Here is a 15,479-nt window from a genome sequence, read left to right on the forward strand (position 1 = left end):
CCCCCTCTCTGGGCAACCTGTTCCAGGGTTTCACCACCCTCACTGGAAAGAATTTCTTCCTTATATCTAGTCTAAACCTACCCTGCTTCAGTTTAAAACCATTACCCCTTGTCTTGTCACTGCTGGCCCTACTAAAATCACACTATTCATTTTTTTTCCATCTTTTTGGATATGTCTCTCTGAGTACCAGCACCTCTACCCAAGTAGCTGAGACATCAGTAGGCCTAGCAAAAAAAAAAGAATAAAAACCCCAAAGTCTTAGGAGGAATTAGCATGAAGATACCTTAGTAACCACGTCAGTAAAATTGTTCAACACCGAAAAATGGCAAACGCTTACACGTGTAAATACGCAAAAACTTGGGCTAGAGAAGCCCATAAGGTCTGGTCTCTGATGTAACTAAATGGGTTCTAACTGTTAATTTTTCTAAACCTGCTTGAAGCCGAGAGTATTTTAGCGTACAGGCACCTCTGGTTTAGAACCCGACTTATTAAACTGGCGCACGAACTGCGCTGAAGTGACTGTAGTACCGAAACGGTCGAATTTCAAACACCAAGTGATTGTTTTCCTCATCTATCTGAAGTACAGACAACTCATAAACGAAGCTTTGTTTTATAAAGTTTTGCCTTACGTTTGAGATTAATTTTGTTCATGGACAGTGAGATTCAGTTGCCTGAATGTCAAAGAGAATGGCCAAAATGGATATGGCAGGTACCTACAGAAGACTTAGCGGGGCATCAGCTGGAATGCCACAGAGCATCAAAAATGGCACAAAGCACCTACGTTTAGGTACCAAAATCATGCAGTAAGTCTCATTTTGCACTACACAATTATAAATACAGAGTTACGGGTTTGTTTTTTTTCTTCTGGAATTTTAAAAAGATTCTTACTCCTGGAATTTTCACCTGCTTAGCGCAGAACTTGGGAGACCTCTCCCACATTTAACCCCCCTCCCCTTTTTGTACTTTTAAGGGGTAAGCCGTAGAATAGCGGGGTAAAGGTGTCCGTAACACACAACACACCAAAGTAAATATAGTATTAAGAACATTCGAGCGGGTGCTTCCAGCTCTAGGCAGAGAGAGACATTCTAATGAGAAACTAATTTCAAACCTATCAATACAATTAAGGAATGAGAGGAAAAATACCTGGAAAAGGTAATCACAAAACTGAATATTTGGGGAAATGGGTGAGAACCTCACAAGGTGATACAATCAGAAAAGCAGAACTAGAGGGAGATTAATTATCCCTTTCTTCATCAAACTTCCATCTGTGCTGGATTCTCTATTCTCGAGTGATATCAAGGGAAATATCAAAAGCGAAGTGAGCATAAAATAGCAACAAACAACAACAAGGCATTGCCAACGGCGTGACACAACATTCATCATCACACCCAACACGCAAATTTGCAGAGTGAGGCAGCAGCTCCAAGGAAAAGTCAATCCATGGCGCTGGTCAGAAGCACACAACGGAACAAACCCACCAAGACCACAGGAATCCCACTATCAAAAAGCGCAGCAGTGAATCACAAGGAATGCACAGAAGCCAATTTAAACTGTTTCTGCTTGACAGGGAAGTAGCACATCATAACCAAGATACCTAGCAGAGGAGCAGAATTGCTCCTTACCCTTCCGTTCGGAAAACAAAGATTTCAAAGAATTGCAGAGCTTCCCCACTCTCCAGGTAAGAGGCAAGCAACCAAAGCACAGCGCTTGGCAGATGGCTTATTCAAAAAGGTATTCCTTAATACTATCCTTGTTGTTAGAAGTGACACCAGAGTATTTTCAAGCAGTTTCTTCCCCATTTTCTTTCACATACAAGTGCCTGATGTTAATACTGATGACCTGACCATGAGTGGTTACGTACCTCAGGAGCAGCGCCTATCCAATGTGGCTGATGTCCTGCAACTCTTGATCTGCCCGAGACCAAACAGCAGAGAGCAAAAATCTGATGAGGAAAGCTTCATTCTCTGGGAAACTTTATTAATTTCCATTTAAACAGCATGAGTGAATACCTTCTGGATAGCTCTTCTTTTGCTAGCACCGTGTACATACGCCATAACATATCTCTCTCTTCTATTACTTTTCAAAGGAGTGTGGGATATCAAATTGAACACTCTTAAATTCTGTCATCGCTTTCAGGTTGGTAAGCAGAGCTAGAGGTCAACAGCAACCAGTTTGTTAAATTATGGCACTACTGGAGGCTAAGAAGCAACAGAAAAAAAGCAATTCACTGACAAAATTCACTGACACATCAGGATCTGACTTTCTGGGGTCAAAATAGTTTAAACTGATAGTCTAGGATCTAAATAGATGTGCTAACACCATTTCTGTATGTTTTTGAAGATAACAGGGAGAGAAGCATTTTCACTTATTTCTGACAGAAATTGAAAAATAACTGGATGATCGTAGGATGCTTTTACTGAAGATGCCTGTTGAAAGAACAGTGGGTGAGACAAGGAAAAGCAAGGACATTCTTCCATGCTTCATCCTCTGGTGATGCCAGAAGGAGGCGCTTCTTCAAGCCGGCTGTGCAGATGTTACTAATACGAACATTTAGCTTCTTTGTGCTTTAATCAGCAACAAAATGCTTAATGCTGATACATACGAGCATTGTTCTGGGCTGTCTGCAGTCTCAGAAAACATTGTAATGCAGGTTTGCAACAGTCCATATTCAGAAATTTTCTGGGTTCTTTTTAATGAATTTTGGGGCCTGTGATTTCAACTATCCACGAAAAATTCCTCTGCCAACATTAGATGATTTAACAGTTGGCAAATCTGCCCTCAGTATGTGCTAGGTCCAGACTTAAATGCCCACGGGTTATCTTGCAGCAGTAACAGTAAAACCAGTGAATACCCACTTTGGGTATTTGTTACCTTGGGGGAGAAACCAAAAAAAAAAGGCAATTGTGGCTGAAGATTAGAGAATACCAGCTAGGATGGCAGCTAAGTTAAAGTGAAGAAAAACTGCCAGCTTTGGAGCCACCGTTCCTTTTCTCCCCAGCAGGAAGCTGTACCTAGTCACTAGATACTTGCACGGAACAGGGCACAAAACAAAGGGCTCTGAATAGGTTTCTGGCTTCTCCACTCCTATACTCGCACAGGAAAGCCAGTACAGCCTGGGCAGTAAGAGTTGCAGAGAGGATGGAAAGTGCCGGGATGCAGTTAAGGCTCATTTCAAGGAGAGCATTCAGATTTATATAAAAGAAACACCAGTATTTTCACCTCTCAAAAACCTTAAGATTCTGGTTTTGTCTTATAGTTTCCCCTATTACCTAATACTAAGGAAAAGAACCATTTAATATAAATGTTAAAATAAGGCGCTTGAGACTTTTTGGAAAACAGGAAATACATCCAAGACTTCAGTACCTTTGATTTGTTAGTTAGTGGCAAGGTAGTCAATTTTCCACAGCTTCATTTATTTTCATAACTTACAAAACGAGTTACAAAGAGAGCCACTGCATTTTTAAAGGTGAACCATTTCAGCTGTTAGGATCAACAAGATGACAAAGTGAAGATGACAAAGTGAAAAAGAAACAAGGGACAACGGCATGGGCTCGTAAGCTGAGGTTGCTAGAGCAGTGTGTGGCTCGGGGTAGTGGGGGGCCGAGTGCCTTGGTTATGTTTGTACAGTGCTGCCGGTGTCGTCCAGACTAAGTGGCTGGGCCTGAGAACAGAGCCTTGCCTTCTGCCTAACTCTGCAGGTAATTGGAGTAACAAAAATACAGGCACTTACTACACAGTTCAAAATTGTATGTCATTTGTTGTTTTCTCTCTTTAAATACTGGCTCTTTAAGGGGAAAAACAAAGCAATGTCAGTCAGGGCACAACAGGCTCTACATGCTACAATGCCCTGAAGAATCTTCACAATTATAGTGAAGAGAAATTCATGGTCCTACTAACAGCGTTAGACTTGGAACCACAGCTCACCAGCATGCAGAGGGAGATCATGACACAGCGTGGAGGAAACATCACAAATGGCTGAGCCAAATGGACACCAAGAAACAAAAACTGTACCTGGCAAAAGCTGTCCTTGACAAGCCTTCCTGAGGAATATGAAAAAATGCAACCCCTTACCACCCTTTCCCTTTGACATGGATTTAAAACATCCTGAGAAGGGAAGAATAATGACTAGCATGCATATTTGTCATTTCTCATGCTGAAACTTGAGAAGACTTTTTCCTTTCTCATGAGTTTCTTCTGAGGAAGGGCAGCTTTTTGTGATAGGTACTTCTTGCCATTTAGGCACAGGACGTATGGTTAATCACAGAAGAACCCCGGTAGATGTGCAACACTGTAAGCGATACTTAAAAGCAGCTACATAAATTGTAAAATTCTGTACTCACAAAAAGTTGTCATCAATTACACAGTAAACAAATCGGATGCTAACATCATGTTTTGCTTTATAATTATGTTCTATACCTTTTCTTTGCAGTAACTGTGAGTGCTTTCTAATAGTTATGGCTATTTCCCTCTATGTCCCAGCCCACAAGGTCTTACTGATCTCTCAGCATTTGGCTCGTCCGCTGGTCACGCAGCATTCCAAGACATTTCAGATATAGGAAGCACTGGCACTTACTATTTCTGTAAAGAGATTAGAATTAAATCAGTAGCAGGGCATACACTCCCCAGTATGCTTGGTATTAAAATAATCTGTATCTAATCAATCTACATATATATATTTCTATTTTTTTTAGTATCCGAATGTGTGTGCTTCTTCTAAATGTGTACTCTGTACTCACCAAGAGCTTTGGAAGATGATTTTCATGCAAATAACCAAACATATATTCAGACTTTGTGCACACAAACTGAAACACATTTTGAAATATTTAAAAATTAAAAAAAAAAATTAAAAATTAAAAAATATTTCAGCAGGGCCAGCTAGAAAGCAGCAACCGCAGAACATTTTGTTGCTATTTGACGTGATTTTTTAAAAAACAGAAGGAAGTTTCTCTTGCCTAAAAAGGAGGGCCAAAGAAATCACAGGGCTATTGTGGAAGACAAAACATGGCCAGACATGGCCACTTACATTTCTCTTGACCCTGTAGCAATCCTTTCCAAGTAATCCATAGACCAAAACTGCTACTACTGTTACCCTAACTACTACAGGAATATCCTGTATTTTCTTTCCTTCATCATTTTTCCACTGAGTTAATGGCCAACAATTAGGAATGCAGGACTCTAAAATACACATGCACACATGTACTTCTTGGAATACTTACAGAATTTTTCTACCCATAAAATTATTTTTGTAGGTACTACATGACACGGGGGAAAAAAAAAAAAGAACGTCTCAGAAGGGTAAATGAGGTTGCAGGCTCTGATATAATGCATGACTGGCAACAGATTTACTTGTACAATAGAATACACAGGTAATATTCTCACCTTAATTAAGGACAGCCAAAGCACATCACAATTCCTTTTTATTTCATTGGTTTTCCACTTATGCTAAAGGCCCCACCTTTTTAATATTTTTCTGCAGTTGAAGCATATGCCTTTCTGAACTCTGACTTTCCTTTTTGTAAAATGTTAATATTTTTATTTTTACAATAAACTTTACCCATTTGGGGTTTTTTTAAACTCCATTATGAAGAGAAATGCCTGTTTGTTACTGATGATTTTTATAGCAATTATTGGTACCTCCCATACAGAAATAACCCAAAAGGCTCATTTATTTAAACCAACTGTAATCACAGAACACTGATCTATCACAATTTGGGCCACAAAGACATTGGTAGTTCACTAACGCATTTAAGCAGTTTTGATGAGGCTTTTTTAGGCACAGAAAGGTCTTACAGTAAATACAACTGTCTACAGATCATTCAGTTGTTGGGTGGGCGGGGGAAGCCTGCTAGAACACTTAGTTATAGAAATGATTTTGTAAGTTCTGGAACAAATAATTTAATTTCTCTGGACATCATACTATTTGTACATGAGACATAGAATAGCAACTTTCCATGAAGCTTTAGTAAGTTTGAATTACAAGTGGTGGAGGGAAGGTAACAGGAACCCCAGAGTCTCAAAGCAAAAGTGCTTTGCAAGAGGCAAGTACTAACAGAACTATTAACAGTCATATTTTTCACACATCAGTGGAAATTTGGTTGTATCATTATTCAGAAGAGAGTTTGGAAAATTATTACAATTTTTAAAAGTTTACATTGTCAGTAAATGTAACAAGACAGTTGTTACACAAAACAATTAGCACTCTCTTATGTTGCCATTACAGAAAAATAATCTTAGAGACTCAAGCCACAACATGTCTGTGAATCATCCAGAAGCTCAGCCATTTACTGGATTGTCAGTTGCCATGCCACTGGCAAAGCTGCAAAGCAATTCTTAGTCTCCCAACCAGAGTATAAAGCGAAAACGAGCAAAAAAGACAGAAAACCAGCAGCATACCTGTAATTCTCTAATTGACTTGGGGTTGGGAGATCGTCAAAATCTTGTCTTCTCAGTACAGCTTTTGGAATTTGTCCACTCCAGACATCCTAAATGTAGAGGATCAGGTGGTTACACAGAGCAAAATGGCAGCAAATTACAAAACCAGCTCATCAGGTCTGTTAGCAGTCTTGGGTGTAAAAATATTGTATAAACCAATTTATCAGGTACAAAATATATTCTTTGTTATAGACACATTTTCAAATACACAAATTCAATTTATCTAAAAGACTCAATAGAAGAAAAGTCTTTGCATATTTGGATAATGCAGAAAATGGACCTCTAAGATATAACAGAGAAACACCCACCCAGGTAATAAGTAAACCAGGTATTAATGGGCTTATCAAGGCCTGGAAGTTTTGTTGAGTCTTTTTATCATTAAACATTTCAGAAAGATGCCACTCCATATGTAGCAGTGGATTACCTCTTATTTACACAAAACTGAGTCCAAAATTAAACCAAATACAGTGATCAACAATTAAGAATTGAGTATTGTCATTTAAAGACTGGCTGCTGTCTGTCTTGCCAAACATATTGCTAAAGGAAGAAGGAAAGATGAAGAAACAAAATATTCTGTATTGTTCACAAAACTATGAAGTGATGTTCATTAGCTAAAGGTATCTTTGTTTAAAAATATAATGACCTGAAGTAAATTTCAAATCAAGGTACCCTCAGGAGAGACGCAATGTTCAGGGTAGTCCATCTGCAAGAGCTGATGCTACCAGATGCAGATTTTGGTTTCCTCTCCGGCCTCTCCCAGCCAGCTTTGGTGAGGGCTTTGCAGACTGCAGAGTGGTATCTGCACCAGCCCACCTTGTTGCCATGAAAACAAAAGCTCAGATTATTAACAATGGGCTTTTTACAAGCTCACGTGACCACCACATCTAGCAAGGAGATGAGGCAGTCAGGAACGTCCCACGGACTGCCTCTGGGCTGCAACCTGCAGTCTGGAGCAAGAGCAAGTACTAAGTGCTGCAGCCCTTACCCAAAGCAGTCCCTTTTAGGGTAGGTTTTCTTCCCAAACAAAGAGTGTAGGATTTGGTCTCATTCACAGCTTGAAAATTATAGCATCAGTTGTACAAAATTCAGAGTTAGTTAAAAATTCAACAGCACCATCTCCTGGTGAAGGTAGGCTCATGCCTTACTTTTTCCCCCACTGCATTTCCAAGATAGTAGTACTTCACAGATATATTTAACAGCTAATAATGTATCAGACCGGATTATTTTCTTTCTTTTCTCAGACAGCCTACAATGTCTTCTTCTCAGACATTATACACTCCTTACATATGTAAAATAATCACTTAAAAGTATCAAATGAGGAAATTACCCCCCCACACCCCCCCAATATATTCCCTTTCACCTTTCTGTTTCATATTTCCCATTCCATTTTTCAAATGCATTTATCCATCTTTTCTTGCGACACCCACTAGTTCAAGTGATGATCTCTACTATCAAGAACACCTTGCCTAACGGAGGAAATTGGCATGGCAGAGCTTTAGCCCAGTCGAAAAGGCAGTGTCTGGCCCTTTGGGGACCAAAATTCAAACCCCAGATTGGAACAGATCACCTTCGTAATCCTGTAAATGACTCTCCCAGGAATGCTGCAAGGGTCCCAGGGAAATTTCTGTAACAAAGGTGATGGAGGCAATTTATTTTCAGATGTTATTTAGGGTATTTACTCAGGAAATGGTCAAATATTCTAGGCCCAAACCTAACTCAGTTGTAGGCAGTGAATTTTAAAGAAATGTGGCTAGAACTCTGCCAACAATGCTTATGTTACGGACTACAAGCAGTTACGTACTATCATGCATAGATGATGCAGCTGAGAGATGACAAAGATAAACAATACATTTGGTACAGCCATATCCTTCTGATCATCCTACACTCATCCCCCCTACCCTCCAAAACCGGCAGGGGAAAGCATTGCCCACAGCATGAGAAGGAAAGAAGAGTCGCATTATTGCAATATAACCCATTTTATGAATTTTCATTCCACCTCCAATTGAATAAAACGTATTTGAAACAAACATTTCCAATTTTCATAAAGTTTTAATCTGAGACTCTGGGCCTGCAGAATTGTGTGACGTTTATTCACAGAGGGTCAGATTCTCAGCCAGTACCACCCGGTTTGTCTTAATTGATTTGTGCAATTACGCTGCTCTGCACCAGCTGGTGACCACATACATCTTCATTACAAAAGAAAGCCTGATTTCTTGCCTCTAAAGTAAACAACATAGATCAAATCTTTACTAGCCCACTCTACCTGTAGCCTGACACATCTTGTACTCACAAAATTTACTTTCGCACATACACAAATAGAATATAGGAAGAGGCTGAGTCCAGGTCAGCTAACACACTGAGAACAGCCGGTAATGGAAGGATAAGGAAAAAATATGAAAACAGTGTAAATATATCGCAGTACTATCAATACATCAGCGTCATTAATTGACTGAGCTGAAGTGGAGTCTGTGGCTGCATTTGCAGCAGCAAATAAAGTGGACTGATGGAAGCAGGACCCCGCATTGACACTTCGTGCACTTCAGAAGGGTTTGTTCTTTGGCCTATGTCTGGTTTGGCCAAGGCACTGAACGTTCACCAGAGACTGAAGCATACACTCTGGTTTAATCTGAAGGGGAATCTGTGCATTCCCAGGTTGCTCCGAGACGTGGCCTGCAGCACAGTAACCAGCACAACCAGGCAATTACCTACCTAAAATCACACGTCCAATCCCAACACCTCCGCCTCCCTCAACAAATGTCAGATTTTTTAAATAAACTAGTTACACTATGAGTACATACTGATGGATTATGCATTTTTTCAAAAAGCACCTTTTTTTTTTTTGTTTAAAACTTCTGCCTGATTTCATTTGACATTTCCTAGTTCTTACATTAAAAGCAGGGAGTAGCCATTTCTCACAAAACCTTTCCTCATACAGAAATCAATACCAAGGACCCCGAAATTCTCAATATACTACATTGCTTGCTGAGATGGGGGCTCAAAATTACATTCACTAGTCAAAATGTAGGCATAATTAAGATTTGTGCAGTGGTATTACAATGCTCCATCTATTGTTTTCGGTTTCTTCCTAAAATGCCTAGCAAAACAAACTTTTTCCGGAAACATCTATAACAATCTGTAAAAAACAATGCCTAGCAAATTCTTGAACGAATATTGCTTTGGCTGAAAGCCCAAGAGCACTTCATTTTACAGCAGAGGATGAGACTGATTCTTAGCCTTGGCAGAAATTGCTTTACAAGAGATCCCAGAATCACACACACAGGACAGAGAAAATAACATATACCTCAGTAAAAAAAATTGCGTGATCCTTCTTCAGATGTAACACAGAAGTAAGACGTACCAGTTCATACACATGCTTTGTGCTTCCAGTTAACAGGGATTTCCCCTCTGGTTCCAGCTCACAGCTGCTGAATGCCGGTACTTCAGGTTGTGTGATACACACAACACCTTTACCTGGGGCTTTTAAATTCATTTGAGACAAAGATGCAGAAACGTCATTTGCGGTTTTCACTTGGGCAAGTTGTTCAAATGAAGCCGATTACAAACCCCAAACTATTGACTTTCTGTTACGTGCTGGTGCTTTACTGAATGCACCAGGTTTGGAGTAGGACTCACGGAAGGGCTGCAGAGGCCATCAGGAGGTTTTACTCATTTTAGTGCCTACTTCGGTAACAACAAATAAAACCAATGCCAATAGGCCTAAACAGCTGTTAGCTACAGATTTCACAGTATGCCCATTTCTTTCTCTTATTAAGATTCTGGAACACAGCAAAAGCGAGTGGAAAGTTATGCATTCTACAACTACAGCCTAGGTAGACTACACCTAGACTAATTTTATTTCCTCAAATAGAGAGCTACAACTAAAGCAAAGTTACTGACCAAAATTATTGATGGAAGCTGGTCAGCTGCTCATTAGCTTTAATCTTAATTTCAGATCTGCTTCAAGATGGCTTTGGAGAACGCTCTTTCTACTACCGTTGTGCCGCAGAGGTTCCAAGGGAGGCGCAAACAGAAAGCAAGCTACGTATTTCTCAAATACTGATATTTAGGACTGCTACAAATAAAGCACAAAAAAGGTTACCAACACTTAAAACCGTGATAGCCTCAGTTTAGACCTATTATCTGACCACAGCAAGGCAAGCACATGGAATTTCTTTCAGTTGTTTCAGTAAAAGCAATCTCCTACAGCCCATATATGAAAGGGCAAAGAACTAATTACACCTTGAATACTGGCCCCACAGTTAAACTCAGAATGTTCAAATGCACGTCCCTTTCAAAACTTCCGAGTCGGTGATGAAACTTTTATTTCCTTCTCCTTCTACAACTTTTTAGTATGCACTGATATACTTACTTTTTTTGCAACACAAAATAGATCTGGCCATTAGACTTGAAAACATAAAGAAGTTTCTTCAATAAAAAAATTACTGTAACAACAAGATTGTCCAACTTTTACATTTCCTTCTCCTTAGCATTTCAGTTTGGTTTATACAATTGCTCTGGTCTACAAGAGCAGTGCATTAATACTGTGGTAAAACAAATAATACAGTAACTTCTAGAATGGTTTTGATGACAGTCTTTCTTGACGGTAGCTTACTATCAGCACGTATCTGAGCTTCGCTTCTTAGAATTTAAATAAAACGACACACAATCTAGTGCATATTAATGCGCCTTTTAAAAAGCGTAGGCTTTGTAGGACCCCACTTTCCTTTTAGATTTAAAATAAATTTTCTGTATTTTGTTATTCAGAAATACTCCAACTTTCACTACAAGATAGCTATACTGATGCATTAAAGTCTTTACATATTTGATAAGTTGGTCAAGAATCATAATCTGCCATTAAAATAGCCACATCGCTTACTCACACATTTTTTTGTAAGTAGTTACACTGTAGGTTACACCATATATTACATTATTTATGATTCTTGGATTGGCAAATTACTTTACCTGGAAGATCATCAGGGAGCCCTACTGAGGTAATTGTATTTGCTGTCTGCCTCCTCCTTTTAACGATATGTGTCATTCCTCCAGTATGGATAAAAGCCTTCTTTTTTCCAAGTTCTGAGCTACAGCATTCTTTAGAAGAAACTACCAAGAAAAGAAAATCAAAGCACTTCTCAAAATTTAAGACACACAAACAACTGAATGCTGAACATTAATATGCCCTGCGTGTTACTTCGGTGACTTCGTCCAGGAATGTATGTTTCAGTACTTCAGGGGCGAAGTTTTTTCCCCCAACATGAGTGAAACAGGTGTGACTTGTCATGTTTGCAAATTAGCTTTTAAAATGTGCTTATAGAGAAAAGGAATGGACAACTTGCCCTACAGATGAGACAACATAGAAAAGTTAAACTTAATTTTTAAAAAGTATCTCCTCACCCTTTATTTTCAGGTGCTTCACAAGGATATCACAAAATCAAGTATTACAATCAGGTTTACGTAAACAAAAATTAATATCAACAAGTTCCAAATTTCTAGATAAAGAATACAATCAATCATAAATAAAAAATGCATTAAAGTATTTCTGTATTATAAAAATAATCATGTAACCCAGTTCTTTAAGACATTGGATTTTTCAAAAATATGTAACTTATATCATATAAAAATTACAGTATACGTTCTTCCTTTTATTATATTCCTGCATTATGAAAGAAACTATATTGAACTTTCAGGTCAAGCTTTTAAGTTTAAGTGACTTAATGATATATTTGAGAGGCATTTCAAAGGGTTTCACTAAAACTAATAAAACCATGTCTTGCAATGCAACTTTTCCTCTATACTTATGGTCATTTTTCATTCTTTAACAGGTTTGTGTGTTGGGTCTGAAGTCTTAAAGAGATCAAGTCAGGCACGTATGTTTAAAATGAGGACTCACAAGCATGGCATAATGTAGATTTGATTTGCTTTTTTAAAGCCATTGCATAGCAGCTTTACTATAAATTATTAATACAGAGCTGTGGCTACAGTTCCTTGTAATTATCGGGAACAACCATCTGTAGAGTATTATAGAAACCGCGGAGCTTCAGATGTCTCAACTGGAGACGGTGGGCACCTTTTCAGATTTGACAAAGAAACACTTCACAAAATGGCAGCTGAGTAGTAAAGATTCACAGTCATCATTCCAATATTTGTACAGGAGCAGACTGGTAATCTGATTTGGGCTGCCTTCGTTTCAGCAAATACATTCCAGACCTCGCTATAATAACCTGCATCTTTTTTGGTACCTCTAGGAATTTCTCTTGTCATGTGTCTCACATGGGTGAGCAAGATGATGACTGACGCTAATAGAAGTGTATATTATCAAAGAACGATTATACGGTATCGTATTCCAGGTTTTACTAAAAAATTCCTTCCCACTACTAGTAAATCTGTTCTCCAGGACAGAGAAATACCAGCTGAGAGATTGATTATGGTCTTTCTGAAAGCAGAGAACACACCCAGCCAGGACACAAAACTTTCCATATTTTTTCCGTGCCTTTTCTTTGGCTGCAGCTAGGGTAACAGTCATCTTATAGATATATTTGTTTTAGTGCCGAAACACAAGCCTCTAATTTTAGTCCCAGCTTTTCCACTGTGTTGGGGTATTAAACAAAAACTGTTGATAGAAAACAAACAATAAAAAATTACCCTCTCTTGTAGATAAGAATGAGACAGAGAAATCTAAACTGGTAAGTGGTGCTTAGTTGCCAGCCGGGTTAAACCACGATACCAAAGAACAAAACTAAAAAGCGGCAGTAATAGACAAACCCCGTACAGAATAAACCTGTGCTGGCTCACTCCTCTCGTCTACCAGAAGAAATGACACAGCACAGAGATACCATTTTATGAGCTCTAGAACTGTATTCCTCATATTGCTCATTCATCAAGGTGGGTGAGAGCAATAATTTTAAGTTATATCCCAGAAAATGTATCTGAATGACAATTTCACTCTCAGGCATAGTTCTATTACAATTTTGCCCTAAGGAGTAACTTGAGACTAAAATACAGCCTTAGGGACAGCTTTGTGTATCATGTCCATTTACAGCACTAACTTCTTGTAAAATCAGAGGTTGTAATACAAACAGCTTGCCTGAAACATTTACTTCTTGACTGCCTAACCACCACAGAGTCCAACGTATGCTTTGCAGACCAGACACTTTGATTTGTCTCATGAGATTTATAGAATCATAGAATGTTTTGGGTTGGAAGGGACCCCTAGAGGTCATCTAGTCCAACCCCCCCGCAGGAGCAGGGACACCGCTAACTAGATCAGGTTGCTCAATTTGAGTTGTAATGCCCCTAAAGCATGGAAAGGACCAGACTAGCCTTTGGCACTGCAGGCAGAGGGCAGCCTTTGAAGGCCTACTCTTGCCTGGGAAGGGCAGATGTGCTCGTTCCTTAACAGCTATCCAAGGCAGCTTCTCTCCCTGCTCCCAGAAGACTAATTCCTGTGCATCGTTTCCCACTGTGTACTGAAAAATGTCACCACAGTAAACCCCTACAACTTCCGTTCAAACCTGCATCATCTTACCTTTCTTGTTGACTTGTTGTGGTAGCGTATCCCTCAAAGGACATAAGTTAGAATTTAAATAGCACCTAGGAGTAGAGCAGATGGTTTTTCCTTTATGTTTTTTATCCAGAACCTGATCAAAGGGCCAAATACGGAAACAGATAATACAATTTCTGCCATCCAGTCTTGCACTTGAAAATGATCATCCCTTCACCATTTTCAGTTCCTGCCTTATGTCTTCATCCGTTTCCCTGGAAATGGGATATGAAACCCAGACATCTAATTTTTCTACTCCTCTCTTTATGATGGAACACTAAACGTGTCTTGTTCAGGAGCTCTGTGAAGATTGATTTCATATCCTCTGATTGCTGCCTGAATTCTGACAGTTTCCTGGGCCTTAAGAAATGATTAAAGAAACAAAACACATTAAATTCTAAGTCAGCTCTCCCAAGCAAGTTTAACTAACAGAATTATTCTTCTTTAAACTTCACATTTACTGATTTCACCTTCCACTGGACTCTGTATAACCAAGTCCAACACTTTGCCTGAAATTTGGATTCCAAAATACCAATACTTATCTGTTCCTGAACCATGACAAAAGCCTTACTTACTCTTTCATCATTTGTGCCTTGTGCACATTCCATTGTGCAGTTATCTCCTCAAAACTTCTACTAGTCCCACAGTGACACTAGGAATCCTGTTTGCCTGTACTTCACTAGTCATTTGCCTTTGCATTAGCACCCTTAGATGAAGGTTCTTATGGAGAACAGGAGCAAATACCCCTTTGTATCCCAGTGCTGAGAATACACTCATATGAAGCAGCATTTCTTTTCAGGTTTAAGTCTTCTAACCAACCTATGTTTATATAGGTTGTTCTTGCTTCCCCCCCTCACCTTTACAACAAAGCACATATTTTCATTAAATGAAAAATAAGAGAATTGAACAGATCAAGGGACAAACTACCAGCAGTGTCCTTTTGCAGTTGGTATATTAGGGAAGTGCCAGAGTAGATCCAGATGAGGTTACCTCTAGGCAGCGGGCTGATTATCATTGTGTACTGATAAGGAGTTGTACTTTGTTCAAGGAAGACCACCAGACCTATTCCAACCCTTCTAAGACTGCTTTGAAGAGAAATGGAGGATGAACAGAAGTAGAGTGACATACACAACGATAAAAGCAGTGCTTGAAAGTTTCAACCTAGGAAACTTAATCAATTGCTAACTTCAGTCTTATGGAAAAAGACGGAATTTCACAGAAATCCTACCACGATCAATTGGTATTGCATACAAACTTCTGGGAAGAAAATGTTGGTTGCCTATTACTTCCACATTTTTAATATTTGTCAGCACTTTAAACCTTAAAACTACAGAAGGTTTCCAACTTCCTAAACATTGCTATATAATGCATTCTATATAAATTCAAACAGTACCGGTTTCATGGATTAAGCAATTTGCATACAGTTCTTCAAAGTATAAGAAGTAGGTGAAAACTAATTGTCTATAAAGGATGTTTTAGAGATCAGTTGTGTGGTTTTTCCCAACTA

General features: G+C 39.0%; 1 protein-coding gene and 1 long non-coding RNA gene across 6 annotated transcripts in view; both read right to left on the reverse strand.

Annotated features, from left to right (window-relative positions):
* Positions 1-7,194, reverse strand: part of ZNF711 (zinc finger protein 711) — a 41,380-nt gene extending 34,186 nt beyond the window's left edge. For 3 of the 5 annotated variants that reach the window (XR_004842527.1, XR_004842525.1, XR_004842526.1), the window contains exons 1-2: positions 6,394-7,194; positions 4,495-4,578 (exon numbers count right to left, since the gene is read on the reverse strand). The gene's annotated coding sequence lies outside the window, so the exon portion shown is untranslated. The remainder of the gene's footprint in view (positions 1-4,494; positions 4,579-6,393) is intronic. The other 2 variants (XR_004842529.1, XR_004842528.1) reach the window with 1 other exon arrangement.
* Positions 7,195-9,382: 2,188 nt separating this feature from the next.
* Positions 9,383-13,614, reverse strand: LOC118452720. Its single transcript, XR_004842530.1, has 3 exons — positions 11,395-13,614; positions 10,330-10,504; positions 9,383-9,909 (listed from the first exon to the last, which is right to left on the reverse strand). It is a non-coding gene; the product is annotated as an uncharacterized LOC118452720 (long non-coding RNA).
* Positions 13,615-15,479: the final 1,865 nt, after the last annotated feature.

This window comes from Egretta garzetta, unplaced genomic scaffold, assembly GCF_000687185.1.
Source record: "Egretta garzetta isolate BGI_Z169 unplaced genomic scaffold, ASM68718v1 scaffold220, whole genome shotgun sequence".
In the NCBI taxonomy this organism is placed as follows: Eukaryota; Metazoa; Chordata; class Aves; order Pelecaniformes; family Ardeidae; genus Egretta; species Egretta garzetta.